At 50.3% G+C, this 17,657-nt stretch overlaps 1 protein-coding gene across 5 annotated transcripts in view; it reads left to right on the top strand.

Moving 5' to 3' along the window:
- RAB11FIP3 (RAB11 family interacting protein 3) overlaps positions 1-17,657 on the top strand; it is a 531,587-nt gene that overhangs the window by 439,397 nt on the left and 74,533 nt on the right. The gene's annotated exons all lie outside the window — the stretch shown is intronic.

Raw genomic sequence — 17,657 nt, 5'->3', positions numbered from 1 at the left:
TAATGATTTATGACCCAAACAATAGAAAAGATATGACGATGGTATAATATTTACGAGCACTAATGATTTATGACCCAAACAATAATGATTTATGACCCAAACAATAGAAAAGATATGATACAATTATGACTTCGATTACGGACAACGATGGTCTGAGGGCAACGCGGCCAACTTTGGTGCAGGGGACTAATGTTCGAACCTCCTGTCACGTTTCAAACGCATATTAAGTTATGATATTATCTGATATACAATTAGGATTTTCGCATTTTGGCCCTGGTTTCGTTATTAGCAAATTATCTTTGCCATGATGAAAGGACAAGAGCTGTCTAAACACCAGCAGTCCTACGTCATATTTCTCTGTTTTATAGTGCCAGTTACTGGATGAACTAAGATTTTGAACCCTTGTATATCACTTTTTCTGCTGGACATTCAGGCCTCATGCTGCAAATGCGCATAAATATACAACCCTGGAAAATGGTGCATGCTAGTTAGCCGTCCTTGCAATGTTGCTAATCTTCACCTGATCTAATTTAGACTTGCACTCCACAAGCAGAATTCTCTTTGAAGAACAGCACTTAAGATCTGCTTATATAACATTTGCTCTGCTACTTGAATGTACGTTAATTCTGCATATTACAATATAACATTTGCTCTGCTACTTGAATGTACGTTAATTCTGCATATTACATATCCGGCCGAGGGACCCAAATACCAACAATGATTTACGGCCACATAACGGACAACGATGTGGTCTGAGGGCAACGCGCACAACTTTGGTGCCTGGGACTAATGTTCGAACCTCCTGTCACGTCAACAATAAAAAATACATAAACAATGTACATTTTTTTGGGTGGGCAACATTCAAAGAATACCTTACTTTTTATACACTGCGTGAAAGATTCAACAATATACCCTTAATACATTTAAGGTGTTTATCTTACTTACTGTGGGTGATTGGGTGGATGGGAAAAAAATATATATTTGATTTTTATGCCTGAATGGGTGGGGTGGATCGGTTGCTGGGTGCGTGAATGGGTGGGTGGATGGATGCGTGAGTTGGATGCTTGGGTGGATGCATGGGTGGGTGGGTGGATGCATGGGTGGGTGGATGGATGCATGGGTGGGTGGATGGATACATGGATGAGTAGGTGGGTGTGTGGATGCATGGCTGGGTGGATGGATACATGGATGAGTGGGTGGGTGGGTGGGTGGATGCGTGGATGGGTGAGTGGATGGATGCTTGAGTGGGTGGATGGATGCATGGATGAGTGTGGGGGTGGATGGATGGATGCGTGGGTGGGTGGATGCGTGGGTTGGATGCGTGCGTGGGTGGGTGGGTGGATGCATGGTTGGGTGGATGGATGCGTGGATGGGTTGGATGGGTGGATGCGTGGATGGGTGGGTGGATGGATGCGTGGATGAGTGGGTGGATGCGGGGATGGATGCGTGGGTGGATGGATACATGGATGAGTGGGTGGATGCATGGGTGGGTGGATGGATACATGGATGAGTGGGTGGGTGGGTGGATGCGTGGATGGATGGGTGGGTGGATGGATGGTGGATGCGTGGATGGATGCGTGGGTGGGTGGATGGATGCATGGATGAGTGTGTGGGTGGATGCGTGGATGCGTGGGTGGGTGGATGCGTGGGTTGTATGCGTGCGTGGGTGGGTGGATGCATGGATGAGTGTGTGGGTGGATGGGTGGATGCATGGGTGGGTGGATGCGTGGGTTGGATGCATGCGTGGGTGGGTGGGTGGGTGCGTGGGTGGGTGGGTGGGTGCGTGGGTGGGTGGGTGGATGCATGGTTGGGTGGATGGATGCATGGATGGATGAGTGGGTGGGTGGGTGGATGGATGGGTGGTGTGGCCAAGCTTGCTGTTCAGCACGGAGTGCAATGACTGGCACAGATGCGCAGGCAAAGGGCATTTTTAGCAGATGCTGTTCATGTATAAGTGTAGAGGGGAGTCGCGTTCAATGTACTAGGAGAAAGAAGGTGAGATTGTGTGAGTTACCAATTAGCAGGCTTCCAGTGCTTTTGGCACAGCTGTTTTCGCAGAGGATGGCAAGCACGGTGTTTTCTACATGTATTTGGCCTCGGAGTGCAGGAAGAAACACTTGCCACAAACACAGGCCGCGCCACCTCAATTATACTTCGGAATGTTACCGCCCAAACTACAGACATTTATTTGAACTTCCCTCCGTTTTTGTTCTGATATCTTTCCTGTTAATGAGTTCACGATTCCCCCCAGCACGAACTGATCTTGCCACGTTATACGGTTTTTTCATTTTCACATTCACACATCCCTTCTGCCCTGCCCTTCTAAAACCTCTGCTGCAGTTACTTCATGTGAGAGGAATATTACTCAGAAACACATTTGAGTGCATCGTATCCTGAATGTCTTTCATGACTCACACCAAAAAAAAACAGGACGGCTAGCTGGACGAACAACTCCAAAATGGATGGAGGCATGGGGGGCGAGTCCTTTTATACCACCCCAATATGTGTTCACAACATGTAAGGCGAAGCACTTTAAAAAGCCTGCAATTTCTTAAGATATTATTAGAAATGTAATTAACACAACCCCCCAAAAAATGCAACATGTGCAAACATACTATAGAAAGCGAAGATTTGACGTTGAGGTGAGGGGGGGGGGGGGGATGGGGGCCAGGGCTTAGAGGCGGGTTCTCGCAGCCGATTCCAAAGACCGCGTTGTTTTGCCATGCGACATGATGGACTGCGGGGTAAAGTACGGCCCAATAGAAAGCAACGGGATCACGTTGCAATAGATTGCGAGGTGAAAACAGACGCTGTAATGGATTCGGCGATCAAATAGATGCGGGGAAAAAGCGTGCGATGTAAATGTGCGCAATGGAACGTCATACATTCGACTATCGCATTGGGTAGCATTCCAACCCATCATTCTTTTGCCCATGATGCCCTCAGATTAGGCCCAGCCATGTGGAAATCAGTCTTGGTCCGATCCAATAGGAACAGTGAAGAACGAACTGCTAAGCCAAGTCCTTTCTGAACCGGAACACAAGCAACCCAAGACTGGCTTTGGACAGATTGTGCCTCTTCGGTCAGGTGCAGCTTGGTTCCAGTGGCACATTGAGAAAGGGTTTCACATCTGACCACTTAGGACCTGATTACGACCTCCTCTCTGCCGTAATGCCAAACACATGATGAGGCTGCCCACCAGATAATGAGTTAAACTTGTGTTTGGCGTGCTTTTTTGTGGCGTTCCCACTGCAGTGACTTTTAGAACAGGCACTGCAATGGGAATGCCAAAAACAGTTACTGCACGGCATGGACTGTAAAGAACATGCTGTTAAGGAACTGGTGTGCATGCACACAGGGCGCGGGCACCAGGGAGCCCCGTACGGCCCCCTTTGTTTCCTCTCCGCCAGGGTTTATATAGAGTAAGAACCTCCATGTAAACCCTGGCAGAGAGGAAACTCGTAATATGCTTGGTTGGACCATGGCGGTCCCACACAGCATATGGCAGCCTCTGGACCGCTGCATCACCTTCAGGGAACAGCGGTTCCCTGGCACTGGCGCTGGCGCTGGCAGTCCCATGGGGGTCCGACTGACCGACTTGTAATCGGGCGGTTGAGAGACTGCCACAGCCACGCCTGAGAGTTTGCCAATCCATGGACCACCTGACTCATAATTGACCCCTTAGGGTGCTAAATCAAACATAAAAAAGTTGATCGGCGTAATTCTTGTAGTAATTCTAACCATTGTCAATCGCTCAGGATAGCAGTCCTTTCTATTATTGTTTTGCCCACTATGCCACCCCAGATTAGGTCTAGCCATATCCAAATCAGTCTTGGTCAAGCCAAAACCAGTCTCTGCTTGCTTGTGTTCCAGTTCAGAGAGCACCAGAGAGTCAACAATATTCTGGCATACAACTGTGTTTCCTAGCTCGCATGTGTACCTGGAACAGGCATAGAAACTATTTTTAGTTTAATGTACATCTCAGCAAAATATTATCCTTTTTGGTGCACAGAAAAACTTACTATTGAATTTGAATTACTGCAACCTGAAGACAGCTTAAACACACAAGGAAGATTAATGATCAGGCAAAATATCATTCACAATACAAGAGAGTCAATGGTTGAAGTAGACAGAACCCTTCCGATATGCACTTAGTTATGATTGGCAGAAAAAGAAGTAAAATATGACAGACAGTTGAAAAAAACAATGAATGAAGCAACTGATACTGTTCCAAAGCCCAATATAAATGCATATGCATGTATTTTTATGAATTATGCGGGTGCTGAATTTACTTAAACTAGTTCTGGGCCAGACTTAAAAAATTATCTTCGGCTTGCCAAAGACAGACCTGTTGGCTGTGCTAAGGATTGTTCGAATTTGTTGTTCAGAATATTTACTCTCTTTATGTGTTCCAGGGCAGAGAAATCGAATGAAAATTGACTCCAAAAGGCCAACAATTTGGAGTTCATTTCCATTTCAGCATTCCGAATTCTCCGATGCATTTTAAGTGATTTGCTCACCTTTAATAACGTTGACGTTAATCTCCCTGCTCCCTTAGATTAAAGCTTTTTAGCATTTAAATTACTTTTCCTTGGAAATGGATATATGACTCTGAGATGTGGCCTCCCACTTCCTTAACACATATAGAGGGATGATATTAATTTAGGTCGTTGGCAACACACACCGCGCACAGACACGCATTCACAGACACACCATGTATCTTACTACTGCCCTATTACCCTCTGTTCTTGCTTGGATGTTTCTAAGTACGCTTCACGACTTTATATTTATTGTTCTTTAACTGCTGTATTACAGTCAACTTACCTCTCGAGCTTTTGTGAAGAATACAGATGACCCTTAAAGCATGCGTTTAATATTGCCAAGTTATTACCCTGTTTGTACTAAGATAGTGCTTTTTTTTCTATTAGAAACGCTGTCAGCATTTGCATTTTTCACCAATTTTCAAGGGCAGTGAGATGGATTTCACAGCCGATTCCAAAGACCGCGTTGTTTTGCCATGAAACATGATGGGCTGCGGGGTAAAGTACGGCCCAATAGAAAGCAACGGGTTCGCGTTGCAATAGATTGCGAGGTGAAAACAGACGATGTAATGGACTCGGCGATCAAATAGATGCGAGGGAAAAAGCGCGCAATGTAAATGTGCGCGATGGAACGTCATACATTCACTTAGGGAGCGCTATTGGCACCAGTGTTTTGCTTAGAAGGCACATCTGGATGAGATCATTTGGGTGTCCCAGGAGATGTCCAAGCGTCCCTGATGGACACAGCTCCAGATTGTTTCAATAGAAGGCTAATTCAGCTCACGAATGACAGTCGAGCCATAGCACAAACCTTGGGGCTCTTGTCTCCTGCCAAGCAGTTCCAACAACACTATAGAACATTTGGGGGCTATTCTAGGGTGATTGATTATGGACAAAACCTGCCCTCCAGTCTGTGTGGCTGTAGCAGATCCTACCCTTCAAGAGCAGAGGATGTGGTGGTGGCTGAGGAGTTTCCTCTAACTCTTCATCTGTGGCCGTCAAGCCACTTTAATTTGCCAGCACAGGTCCACACCAAACCGGTAGGAGGTGGATAATGACATTTCCTGCCTGATTGGTCTTGCACATCATTCAGAGGGGCTACACCCTTTCCTTTCTTCCCCTTCCCTCATCCCATTGTTTCCAACCATCCAAGCAACTTTCAGTGACTCATTCACCAATCTTGCTGCGTAAAGGCAACCTTCTACTTGCCAAGGGGGCCATCGATTAGGTACCAGATTCAAAGACGAGGTGAGAGGGGAATGCTATTAGCACATGTTTCCTTCTCTGATCTCAGGAGAATGTATAGTTTCTCCCTGGACTTCCAGGACACACATTTTATGTACCTATCTTCCAGTCTCACAACTGTTATCTAAGGATCACACTGGGGTCATAACACTTCAGGCCCTGCAGCTGTCCACAAAGGTGATGTTGGTGGTTTTTACCTATCTTCGGTGCTCTTGGATACATGTATTGTCATATCATGGCGACTGTATACCCAAGGTGGGCCTGCCGCAATCAGTCATATGCCTTCTCTGGACGACAGCTAAATCTCTGCTATCTTTAGGGTTTTCCATCAACGAACCGAAGTCCCACAAGCGCTACACATAGAGAATGTCCTTTATTTTGGCTGTCCTAGATACAGTGACATTCAAGTCCATTCCATTCCTGCAGCGAGCCTGGGTCATTCAGGAAATGATCCTGGTATTTCAGGCTTAATCCTCGGTCTCTGTGAAGATGGCTAATGCCTCTTGGTCTGCTGGCCTCATGTGCCCCCCTTTTCTGAAAGCTAGGTGCCATATGCAGGCCATGTTATGGAACCTCAGGTTCCAGTCTGCTCAGCATCAGACTGCTTTTCTGACTGGATTCAGATCTCTGAGGAGATAGTGAAGGGTCTTCAGTGGTGAATGACATGCGCACATCTGACCCTCAGCTGACTGCTCTGTCTGACCCTCCCATACTCCACAGTTGTGATAAATGCATAGCTGCTTGGTTGGAAAGTGGTCATCTGGGAGAGGTGGAGCTCAGTAATCTTTTTTTTTCCCATAGTCAGCTCCACATAAATCTTCTGAAGATGTGAGCGATCTGCTTGGCTTTGAAAGCCTACCTCTCAACCATGAAGGGGAAGCAGGTGCCTGTCTTGATGGACAACATGAGCACCATGTGGTACTGGAACAAGCAGGGCAGAGATGGGCCCAGAATTCGGGATCAGGAGGCCCTACATCTGGAGGGATTCCGGCATGTTAGAGCAGATGAGCTGAACAAATGTTGATTGACAGACCACAAGTGGTGTCTCCATCCAGAGTTGGCACAGGGTGTCAGTGATCAATGGGGTTTTACCTTGCTAGATCTGTTTGCCACCATCAAACTGGAGCCTCCTCCAGGGTGCTTTCTTAGGTATTACCTTTCCTGTCTCGAGTTAATAATTTAGGACAGACCAGGCCCAAGTCATCTTAATTGCCCTATACTGGGCAATTTGTGTATGATTCCCAGGGTTCCTGAGCATGAGAATCTGCCCTCCTATCTGGCTATCACTGCAGGAGGACTTCCTGGCTCAACATCAGGAGTGAGTTCTACACCAAAGTCTCCGCAGCTTACACCTCCATACATGAAGCTTCCATGGTGGCACTTAAATGTGTATAATCTTCCAGCCAAAGTAGTCGGTTGCAACCCAAACCCCTGTGATAAAACCCATCTAAGCTGCGCACTGGGAGAAATGTGTTACCTGGTGTGGAGGTAGTCATACTGACCCTCTTCAGACCAAACTTTCAGAAGTACTATTGTTTGTTCTATCAGTACTATTGTTTGTTCTATCATTGGGCCAGCAGGTGGCAATAGTGGTCTGCATATATTTACCTGATCAACCCCCTAGTTTTAAATGACCTGCTGTGCCGGTTTTTATCAAAAGTCAAACTCTCATATTTCCCCAATGGTGTTAGTCGTGTCTTGATGGGACTTGAACTTAGTGTAGGCATTTATGTGCATGCCTTTTGAGCTGATGCACAGGTGCTCACTGCGACTGCTCATGCTCAAAACAGTTTTCCTGATTGCCATTACCTCTGCACGAGTAAACTGCAGGCACTCTTAGTGTAGTCACATTACACCACTTTATTCCCAGACAAACTAGTGCTGAAGACCAGAGTCGCCTGCTTACATGAATTTGTAACACCTTTTGATGTTGGCCAACGTTTTTTGCTCCAAGTCACCCTTCAAAATGGAAGGAGCATCCCTGTCAGCTCGACCCTAAAAGCTTTCATTTTCCACATTGACCTCACAAAACAGAAGAGTATGGAGGAACAGCTGTTTGCTGGATTCACTGCAGAAAATAAATTAAAGGTGGTGCAAAAGAGAACCCTGTCAAGATGCATAGTCCACTGCATCAAAATTTGCAATGCCCCTGACATGAAGCAACCCTCGTAAGGCAAGCAGGCTCATTCCACCAGGGTCAGGGCCTCTGCAACATGATTGGTGAGGGCTTGCTAGTGCTAGACATCTTCTAGACACAGACACCCATACTGGAAGAAAGGCCCATTCCTTTCTCTGTCCTGTAGGACTTTCTGATCGGAGTCCACTACGCAGACCCTCCACCTTTGGAATGCACGGTTATGGTATCTGTTCTAATGGTGAGGATTCTGTGATTAGAAGTATCTATCAGAAGAACAAGTTGCTTACCTTTTAGACTAGCCTTCTGCTGCATTCTCCCACGAAGGTGCAACCTTTGGCATGGAACTTCTGTATATTCCATTAGCTTGTAGACTTGTGTGACATTTGTTCTTTCACCCTCCCACAGCCTTTTAAGCTGTGGAATCCGGTCCCCAATAAATTGAGAAGGAGGAAGAGTAAGAAAAACTGAGTTGGGAAAAATTAGTTCATGATAATTGAAGATCTTGCTTGCTCTTACCACCAACCCAGTCACTCCCTAATGAAGCATGAACCCCGCGGAAAGCTTATATGTCTGTACAAACAGTTGGCAACAGGCCTTGGGCTGTGCGATGTACGGGCACAGTATGGGGCTTATGTGCGGTGAATGGACCCATACAAAAACGTTACGTAACACTATCTTTGGTAGTTTTTTATGGGCCTGCTTGTAGACTTTCATTCCTGGTAATTTGTGAACGAGCGAGAGCCAGAACTAAGGTGTCAGTATCATTATGTAGGTTCCTGATTTCACAGTAAATTTAGGTCTTGTCTAGGCAGCACTTGCGCTGTCTCTTCAAGACATGCTGTATTCAGGTATGGATGTTAAGCTCTGTCCATTTCCCCTACCATCTTTACAATTGGCTTCTCTTCCTGTCCTTTGCAAATGATGGCTTGTGATTTGTAAATAGGCTTAGTAGATCCTCCTTAGTACCTCCCTCTCTTCTGTTACCTCACATGAGGACAGCCCCTTACATATGTCATTACACTCTAGCTTTCATTAGCAGTTGGGGACGACTATTTACTTAATGTCTTGTGTTTACTTATCTGAGAGCAGTTTCCACAAGGGAGAGCTCTGTGGTTTCACTCCTCTGAGCGTTTGTGTAAACAGGGCTATAATTCTTATCTTGTTGCATTTGCTATTCACGCAAGACCGAAATCAAATGTCAGACATGGTTTCCCCCACCGATGCGGTGTTTATCTTAGAGTGCAACATTTATAGCTGTTCTGTTGTGTGCTCCCTCCCTTAGGCTGTGTTGATTGTTCGCTCCGTGTTGGTCACCCACCTAGCACAATAAGAGGCCAGATACCTTTGTCCTTATGAAAGCCTCTGACTTTTGCTGAAGTTTTTATATAGCGCAAACACGACCGGTATTTGAGCGCTTTACGCAAGGACACATTCATTTTCTGTAGGCACACCAAGATTACGTGATTTGCGAAGTCACCAGATGTTGAGCCAGCACCGAGACTTGAACTGCGTTCCCGTCCTCCAAAGTCAGCAGCTTTGGCCATTACTCTACATCCTCTCTCCTGGCTTGCTCAGATGGCAGATAAAACATTTTTTAACTTTATTTTTCAGGTTTATAATGTAACAGTTACCAAAATAAATCCCCCCCCCTCCCCAGATGGCATCACAACAACACATGTATACAGATCGACATTCTCATTATGGCACTTTTTGGGATATAGGCTTCACCTGAATATACTTAGACCCATGAGGCATAGCAAGATAACAGACAAATAAATAGGTATCATCGTGAGGAAATTACCAGACCTCGCACCATGCACTGTGCTAAGTAAACCTTAGGAAACTCCCCCAGCCTCCCCATTAGATCCCGATCCCTGCGGCGAGAATAATTCACCACTCGTCTCTTCAGAATCGCTGTGGGATGATTGCCCTCTCATTGTCAGTCCCGAAATACACATGGCTCGCCAGGCAAGTAGGTCCTCTTGTAATTTCTCATCTCTCCTGGTGCGCTGCATATGTGTTTCTTCGGCTAAGGGCCATTCTCTCATGTCTCTGAGCCATGTGGGTATCTCTGGGGCCCTCTGTCCCATTCAAGTATTGACTACCCTGCGCCTGGCCAGCACCAACATCAGTTGCAGTAATCTATAGGAAAGTTTCCGTTTCCCCGGCCTAGGGACCACCGCCAGTAAGCAATTTAAGGGTGTTAGTGTGATCCGGAGGCCTGTGGTGGCAGATATGTGTTCTACAACGCTTGCCCAATCAATCAATCAATCACAGCATTTATATAGCGCACTACTCACCCAGAGGGTCTCAAGGCGCTAGGGGAGGGGGGTCCGCTACTGCTCGAACAGCCAGGTCTTGAGTTGTTTCCTGAAGGAGAAGTGGTCCTGGGTCAGGCGGAGGTGGGTCGGGAGGGAGTTCCAAGTCTTGGCGGCGAGGTAGGAGAAGGACCGTCCCCCTGTGGTGGCTCTTCGGATGCGGGGGACGGCGGCGAGGGCGTGGCCGGTCGATCGAAGCTGGCGTTTGGGAGCGTAGAAGTTGAGGCGGCTGTTGAGGTATCCTGGGCCTTGGTTGTGTAGGTCTTTGTGTGCGTGGGTGAGGAGACGGAAGGTGATTCTCTTGTTGACCGGGAGCCAGTGCAGGTCTCTCAGGTGTCCGGAGATGTGGCTGCGACGGGGGATGTCCGGATGAGTCGTGCTGAGGCGTTCTGGATCCGCTGGAGTCTCTTCTGGAGTTTGGCAGTGGTTGCGGCGTAGAGGGAGTTGCCGTAGTCCAGACGGCTGGTGACGAGGGCCTGGGTGACCGTCTTCCTGGTCTCGGTGGGGATCCACCGGAAGATCTTGCGTAGCATGCGCAGGGTGTTGAAGCACGACGAGGAGACGGCGTTGACCTGTCTGGTCATGGAGAGGGAGGAGTCCAGGATGAAGCCCAGGTTGCGTGCGTGGTCTGTTGGTTTGGGTGCGTTGCCTAGGGCGGGGGGCCACCAGGAGTCGTCCCAGGCGGAGGGTGAAGATCCCAGGATGAGGACTTCCGTCTTGTCAGAGTTCAGTTTCAGGCGGCTGTTCTTCATCCATTCGGCTACCTCTTTCATCCCTTCGTGAAGGTTGGCTCTAGCGGTGGCGGGGTCGTTGGTGAGGGAGAGGATCAGCTGGGTGTCGTCGGCGTAGGAGATGATGTTGAGGTTGTGCTGGCGTGCGATGTCTGCGAGGGGGCTCATGTAGACGTTGAAGAGGGTTGGACTGAGCGAGGAGCCTTGAGGAACGCCGCAGATGACTTCGGTGGCTTCTGATTTGAATGGGGGGAGGCGGGCTCTCTGTGTCCTTCCGGCGAGGAAGGAGATGATCCACTCCAGTGCCTTCTCCTGGATTCCGACGTTGCTGAGGCGCTGCACTAGTGTACGGTGGCAGACAGTGTCGAAGGCCTTGGAGAGGTCTAGGAGGATGAGGGCTGCTGTTTCTCCGTTGTCAAGCAGGGCTCGGATGTCATCGGTGGCTGCGATCAGGGCGGTCTCGGTGCTGTGGTTGGCCCGAAAGCCAGACTGCGAGAGGTCGAGGGATCCGTTCGTCTCGAGGAAGGCGGCCAGCTGCTTGTTGACGGTCTTCTCGATGACTTTTGCAGGGAACGGGAGCAGCGAGATGGGGCGGTAGTTCTTGAGGTCGGTGGGGTCGGCTGATGGCTTCTTTAGTAGAGCGCTGAGTTCGGCGTGCTTCCAGCTCTCCGGGAAGGTGGCGGTGTTGAAGGAGGTGTTGATGATGTCCCGCAGGTGTTGATCGGGGTCCAGGAGCGGAGGGTGGTGGTGGGGGGTGGTGGTTCGGTCGTGGCGTGCGTCGGTTGAGTGCTGAAGCTGTTGTGTATGTCCGCGATCTTGTTGTGGAAGTAGGAGGCGAGGGAGTTGCAGAGGTCTTGCGACGGGGTGATGTCGTTGTTTCCGGCGTTGGGGTTGGAGAGCTCTTTAACGATGTTGAAGAGTTCCTTGCTGTTGTGTGCGTTGTTGTCCAGTCGTTCCTTGAATGCAGTTTTCTTGGTGGCGTGGATCAGTTGGTGGTGTTTTCGGGTGGCGAGCTTGAGGGCAGTCATGTTGTCTGGTGTTAGGTCTCTGCGCCAGGCTCCCTCGAGGGCTCGGCAGTTCTTCTTGGAGCTCTTGAGTTCGTCTGTGAACCATGGGGCTTTCTTGCTGCCGGGTCTGCTAGGCGGGCTCCTCAAAGGGGCGAGGTCGTCTGCGCAGTTGCTGATCCACTTCGTGAGGTTGGTGGCCGCTTGGCTGGGGTTCACTGCGCTGGTGGGTGGGTTCTTGCTCAGGGAGGTCGCGAGCTGGTCGGCTGTGATCTTGTTCCAGCTTCTGCGTGCAACCTGTTGCTGGTGGTGGTCGATCATGGTCCTTTTGAAGCTGAAGTGGACGCAGCTGTGGTCCGTCCAGTGGAGTCCGGTGGCGTGGCTGAAGGTGATGTCCTTGCTGGATGAGAAGACGGGGTCGAGTGTGTGTCTGGCGTAGTGGGTGGGGGTGGTCACCAGCTTCTTGAGTCCGAGGTTTGCGAGGTTGTCCAGCAGGGTGGTGGTGTTGCGGTCGTAGTTGTTCTCCAGGTGGAAGTTGAGGTCCCCGAGGAGGATGTAGTCAGCGGAGGGGAGGGCGTGCGGGCTGACAAGGTCGGCAATGTCCTCGCTGAATTGTGTGCGTGGTCCCGGGGGGTCTGTAGATGAGGGTGCCTCTGAGGATGGTCTTGGGGTTGATGTGGACCTGGAAGTGCAGGTGCTCGGCGGGTGCGAGGGTGTCGTCGGTGTTGGTCGTGAAGCGGATGGTGTTCTTGTGGATGATGGCGATGCCTCCTCCAGTCTGGTTGATGCGGTCCCTCCGGATGATCTTGTAGCCGTCTGGGATGGCGATGGCGATGTCGGGCGCTGAAGAGGCGTTCATCCAGGTTTCCATGAGGAAGGCGACGTCTGGGGCTGTGGTGTCGAGCAGGTTCCAGAGCTCGACGGCGTTTCTGTGGACGGAGCGGGTGTTGAGCAGGATGCATTTCAGGTGGCTGCTGCTGTTGCTCGTCTTGGTCTTGGTCGGTGCTGGAGTAGTGCAGGTCCAGATGCAGGTGAACTTGCAGGAGTGGCAGCAGAAGGGTCCGTGGGTGCGTCTCGGGGTGGCTCGGTAGCAGCCCGGGATTCGGCCGGCGCTGAGAGCGTTGAGTTCAGTGGCGTTGTACGTCCGAAAGCCCCTAATTATCGGGCAGTCCCAGGCTAAATGCAGGAAACCCGCCCCCTCTGCGCTACATCTGGGGCAACTGTCCCCTCTGTCCTCAGAGTAACGCCTCCACAAAATCGGAGTGAGGTAGGTACGGTGCAGGAAGTTAAAGTGTATTAGTTTAAAGCGTGCATTGCATGAGACCTTATGCGTAAGAGCCTCTATGCGCTTGCGCTGCCCTTGGTCCAGCGGCGTGCCCAAATCCGCTTCCCAGGCGGCCCAGGCCAGTGGCACAGGTGGGGCGGAGTCTCGCTTCATAGCTGCATATAGCAGGGAGATTAGTCTGCGTCCTCTGCCGCAGGACAGAAGAATATGGAAGGTGTGAGTCATTGGGGGTGCCTCCGGACATTGAGGCCAGATTGACCGCACTACATCGCGCAGGCCCTGGTAGTGTAGATACTGTCCTCTACCGAGGCCAAAGGTCTCTACCGCCTGTTCATAGGTCAGGAAGGTCTCGGTGGGGTATAGATTGGCCAGGACCTCACAGCCCCCCTCTTGCCAGTCATGGAAGGACATATGTTGTTCCATTGCTACCAAGGGGGCCAGTACCCAGATCGGGAGTTCCCTAGGGAAGGGCGCTGTTCGCAAGACTCTCTCTTTAAATCGTTGCCAAACGCCCGCCGTGTGCCTCACAACGTAGGGCAGTGTTTCATTCGCCCCCCTGCCCTGCATCAAAGCCACCTGTACCGTTCCTCTACCCGCCAATAGTCTCGTCTCCCAAACATCCACATCCGCAAACCTTCTGGCCGCCGGTTGCAGCTGCGCCACGTAATAATATAAGCCAAAGCGCGGGACCTCTAGGCCTCCCTCCTCATAGGAGCGCACGACAGTATGAAGAGCTACTCTACTACGCCGGCCCGCCCATAGCAGGGTCGTGAGTAGCATGTTCCAGGGCTGGCTCTAGGCTCATGGCGGCCCTGGGCAGGGACCGTAGGTAGGGGGCCCCGGAAGAGGGCGCCTGGGCGGGGTGGAGCGCGGAGGCCAGTGAAGAGGGGGGGGGGGGGGGGTCAGGGTGTTTGGAAGTGGAACAGAGCCTGAGGCCACCAAATCCCTGCCAGGGGTCGCCACGCAAATATGTATCCTTCCTTCGAGGATTATTATATTAAGGATATATATTGGCATGGTGGCCCCTGGGGTTTGGTGGCCCTGTGCAGGTGCACAGCTTGCACATGCCTAAGGCCGCCCCTGGATGTTCAGGGTACGAAAGACCCTAGGGGGGAGAGGACACAGCATATTTTGGAGGACGCAAAGTGTCCTAGGCAGCATTACCATCTTGGCGACGGCCAGCCGACCCATTAATGATAGCGGCAGGGTATTCCAAAAGGACACTGATTGCTGCAGGCACTTAATCACCCGATCAATATTGCGGGCCAGTAATTGTGCGTCTGTTGAGGCCACTTGAATACCCAAATAGCGAAAGCCCTCCCGTTCCCAGCGCAGCCCAAGCTCCGGCAAGTCCCCCATGGGCACTGACTCAGGACCCGACAGCGGAAAGATCAGGGTCTTGTCGCGGTTGAGCCTCAGTCCCGACGCCTCGCCGAACCGATCCAGATGGTACAATAATATCGGAAGCGCCTCTCTCTGGGCTTTCAAATAAAACAAGGCGTTGTCTGCATACAGAGAGATGACATTACATGTGTCTCCCACCAGAATGCCCCATTGCGACATCTCGAGCGTATCCGAACTGTAAAGGGCTCTATAGCCAGGGCACAGAGTAGTGGCGCGAGGGGACACCCCTGTCGTGTACCTCGTCCCAATTGCCACTCCTCCGATCGCGCGGCTCCAAGTCGTACCCTGGCCCGAGGTGACTTATATAGGAAACGAATCCAACGGCAGAAATTGGGGCCCAAGCCCATCGGTCGAAGGACCTCCTGCAAATAGCCCCAGTCCACCGTATCAAATGCTTTGGCGAGGTCGACGAATACCAGTACCGTCTGTTCCTCATTCCTCTGCAGATAAATATTTTTACACTACTGCCAGTATTATTGCACTGGGTTTTAAAAACCAAAAGCTTATATAAACTACAACCTCATACATTTTTTTAAATGCAAACAAAAAAGACACCTTTTTAAAGTAGCCCACTCATGTTAACGCTAAAATCTTTAATTTCTTAAGTGCCACATTTTATTATTCCTATACAAAGTGAGTGAATCGCGTGAAATAAATGTGTGTTCCGCAGGCTCTGCGTCATACATCATTGGGCCAAAAGGGGCTCACTGTATGCTGATTATCACTGCACGTCATTTTGTCACATTATTTTGCCAGGCAGAAGGAAAACTCATTGGCTTTCAGCACCCAAATCATCATGCTTCCTTTCATTGCAAGACAATGTTAAGAGGGGGAGAGGGGCGGGGTGAGGGGTGAGGGTCAGGGGACAGACTTGATTGACTCCAATGATGCCCGACTCAAAACACGGAATGCCCCCCCACCTATGAATGCAAAATGGGGAAAAGGAGGGAGAGACAGGTGGTACAAGACATGCACCCATCTCTTCAAAGCATTAGTAAGGAAACTAAAGGTTTCTTTAAAAAACTGCCCTCACCCAATAGGTAGTGGCATGCTTTATCATAGGCCTGCTACAACATCCCAGCTCTCACCAACGCCTAGGATGGGGCGAAGGGAGGGAAAGACAAGAAGAAACGTAAATGTATAGGGATCTTGTGCAGTAAACGTGAGACAATGTGGTCCAGAATCTAAAAACTAACTCAGAGCTACCTTCTATCAACATTGATTCCAAGGTTCCCTGGTTTAAGATTTAAAATGTAAATAGGCAGTGAAGGTACTGGGGAAAATTAGGGCCCCCTTCTCCTATACTGCTTTTTAGGTCGAGTTTACTCGAACCTTTTGCTGTCCATCCAAAAGCTGACTTTTTACGAGGAGGATTCTCAACAGTTCACGTGAAATCACGTGACCACAAGCTCCTTCGTGCACGAGCTTGCATTTCCCCACAGGCTTCCCCCTGCCAGCAGCATTTGCCACGGCCACAGGCCGTGACTTCAAAGGGTTCCGCTGCCCCGCCCCCTGCTTTACGGCCATCTGTTCCTTTTCCGCTTGATTGGTTGCTTTGCTAATGCTTGTTTACTACAGAAAAGTTCTCCTTAACAGAATCCTGTGTCTGTTCGGACTAGCGCAGCATCAAACATGTCTGCCTCCTGTTGTGATATTAATGTACGCACAGTGCTCGGGCCACCAGGAGAAAGCACTCGGGAAAGGAATGCAGATTAACCTTTCTTTATAAGGCTCTCTTCTACTTCCTCGGAAGTGTGGGTTGTAACACCAGGCTGAATCACCGGCCTTGCCCAGCTTGAGGCCGCATAACGGAGCGCCTTACACCAGCGTGTCCTGTTCACATGGAAAGGCTAAGCTCCTTGCTACATATTTTTACATGTAAGATCCATGCACCTTTTTGATGAAAATAATCTGTAAACTACTTGTACAAACGGGGCGTACCTGATGCAAGGATGTAGGAACGGAAATCGCCCACAGGCCTTCAGAATGGACCCTTTTGGAACGGGCTGTAACTTTTAATGTTCACCTGTAGTAAAACATGAACTCCATTCAGAGCATGAAGTGGGCGTGGTCTATTGGGAACAGTGTTCCTGAGGTTTTGTACCTTTATTAAAATAGTTCCCATACCTCTTTGTCAAAGAATAACCATTTTTTAGGGCTCGCTGGTACTGCATCCGAAGGATGCGTCCAGCTGGAGCCTTTTAGCTGCCTGACACGGGGGAATGAAGGACACAAAACTGTCACGAGTTTTTTCTCGTCTGGATGCAGCTGCGTGCACGCGCACACTCACGCATGCGCACATCACAGCCGCGCACATCACAGTCACAGCCACACCTCCTCCCCCCCCCCTCCGCCGCCGCCGCCGCCGCACCTACACACACACACACACACACAGAGCAGGCTGTTCACAACACATGCACACGCAGGCAGACACGAGCGCACACATACAGACACACACTACACCTCCCCAGGCGGCCCCACCCCCCGCCGCCGCCCACACACGAGAGTACACGCACAGACAATCCCCCCCCCCCGCGCCCCGCCCCGCCTGCAAGCTCTCACTTACCGGCTCGGTGTGCAGGTTCCTGGGCCGTCTTTTGGCACGCCGCAGGGGTCTCCTCACCACTCGGGAGCCCCGTGTTGCCTCTGTTGCCATGCAGTCTGCCCTCGCTCTTTCGCCCGGTCTCTCTGAAGCGCCCCGGGACTTCAGCGTGGAGCCTGCATGTTTCGGACGTCCTCCTCGGCGGTTACTTCCTGTTTCTTTGACGAGCCCCGCCCACGTCCAAACAAAGGCTGCCTGACTTCCAGAGTGCACGCGCGATGAAGAGACGGCCATTTTGTCAGCACACAAGCACCTAGCACTGTGTTTATTTGCATACTGGACTGTCACTGTGCTTTCGGTAACGACGTACAGCTTCGGAGACTGCACACGTTGTAAGCATATTGTGGTGCACGTACAACAGACAGCTGAGTGCATAATCAATCTATGTGA

This window comes from Lissotriton vulgaris, chromosome 10 (genome assembly GCF_964263255.1).
Source record: "Lissotriton vulgaris chromosome 10, aLisVul1.2, whole genome shotgun sequence".
NCBI lineage: Eukaryota > Metazoa > Chordata > Amphibia > Caudata > Salamandridae > Lissotriton > Lissotriton vulgaris.
The sequence above is the reverse complement of the archived record's forward strand: the minus strand, read 5'-3'. Positions and strand labels throughout refer to the sequence as shown.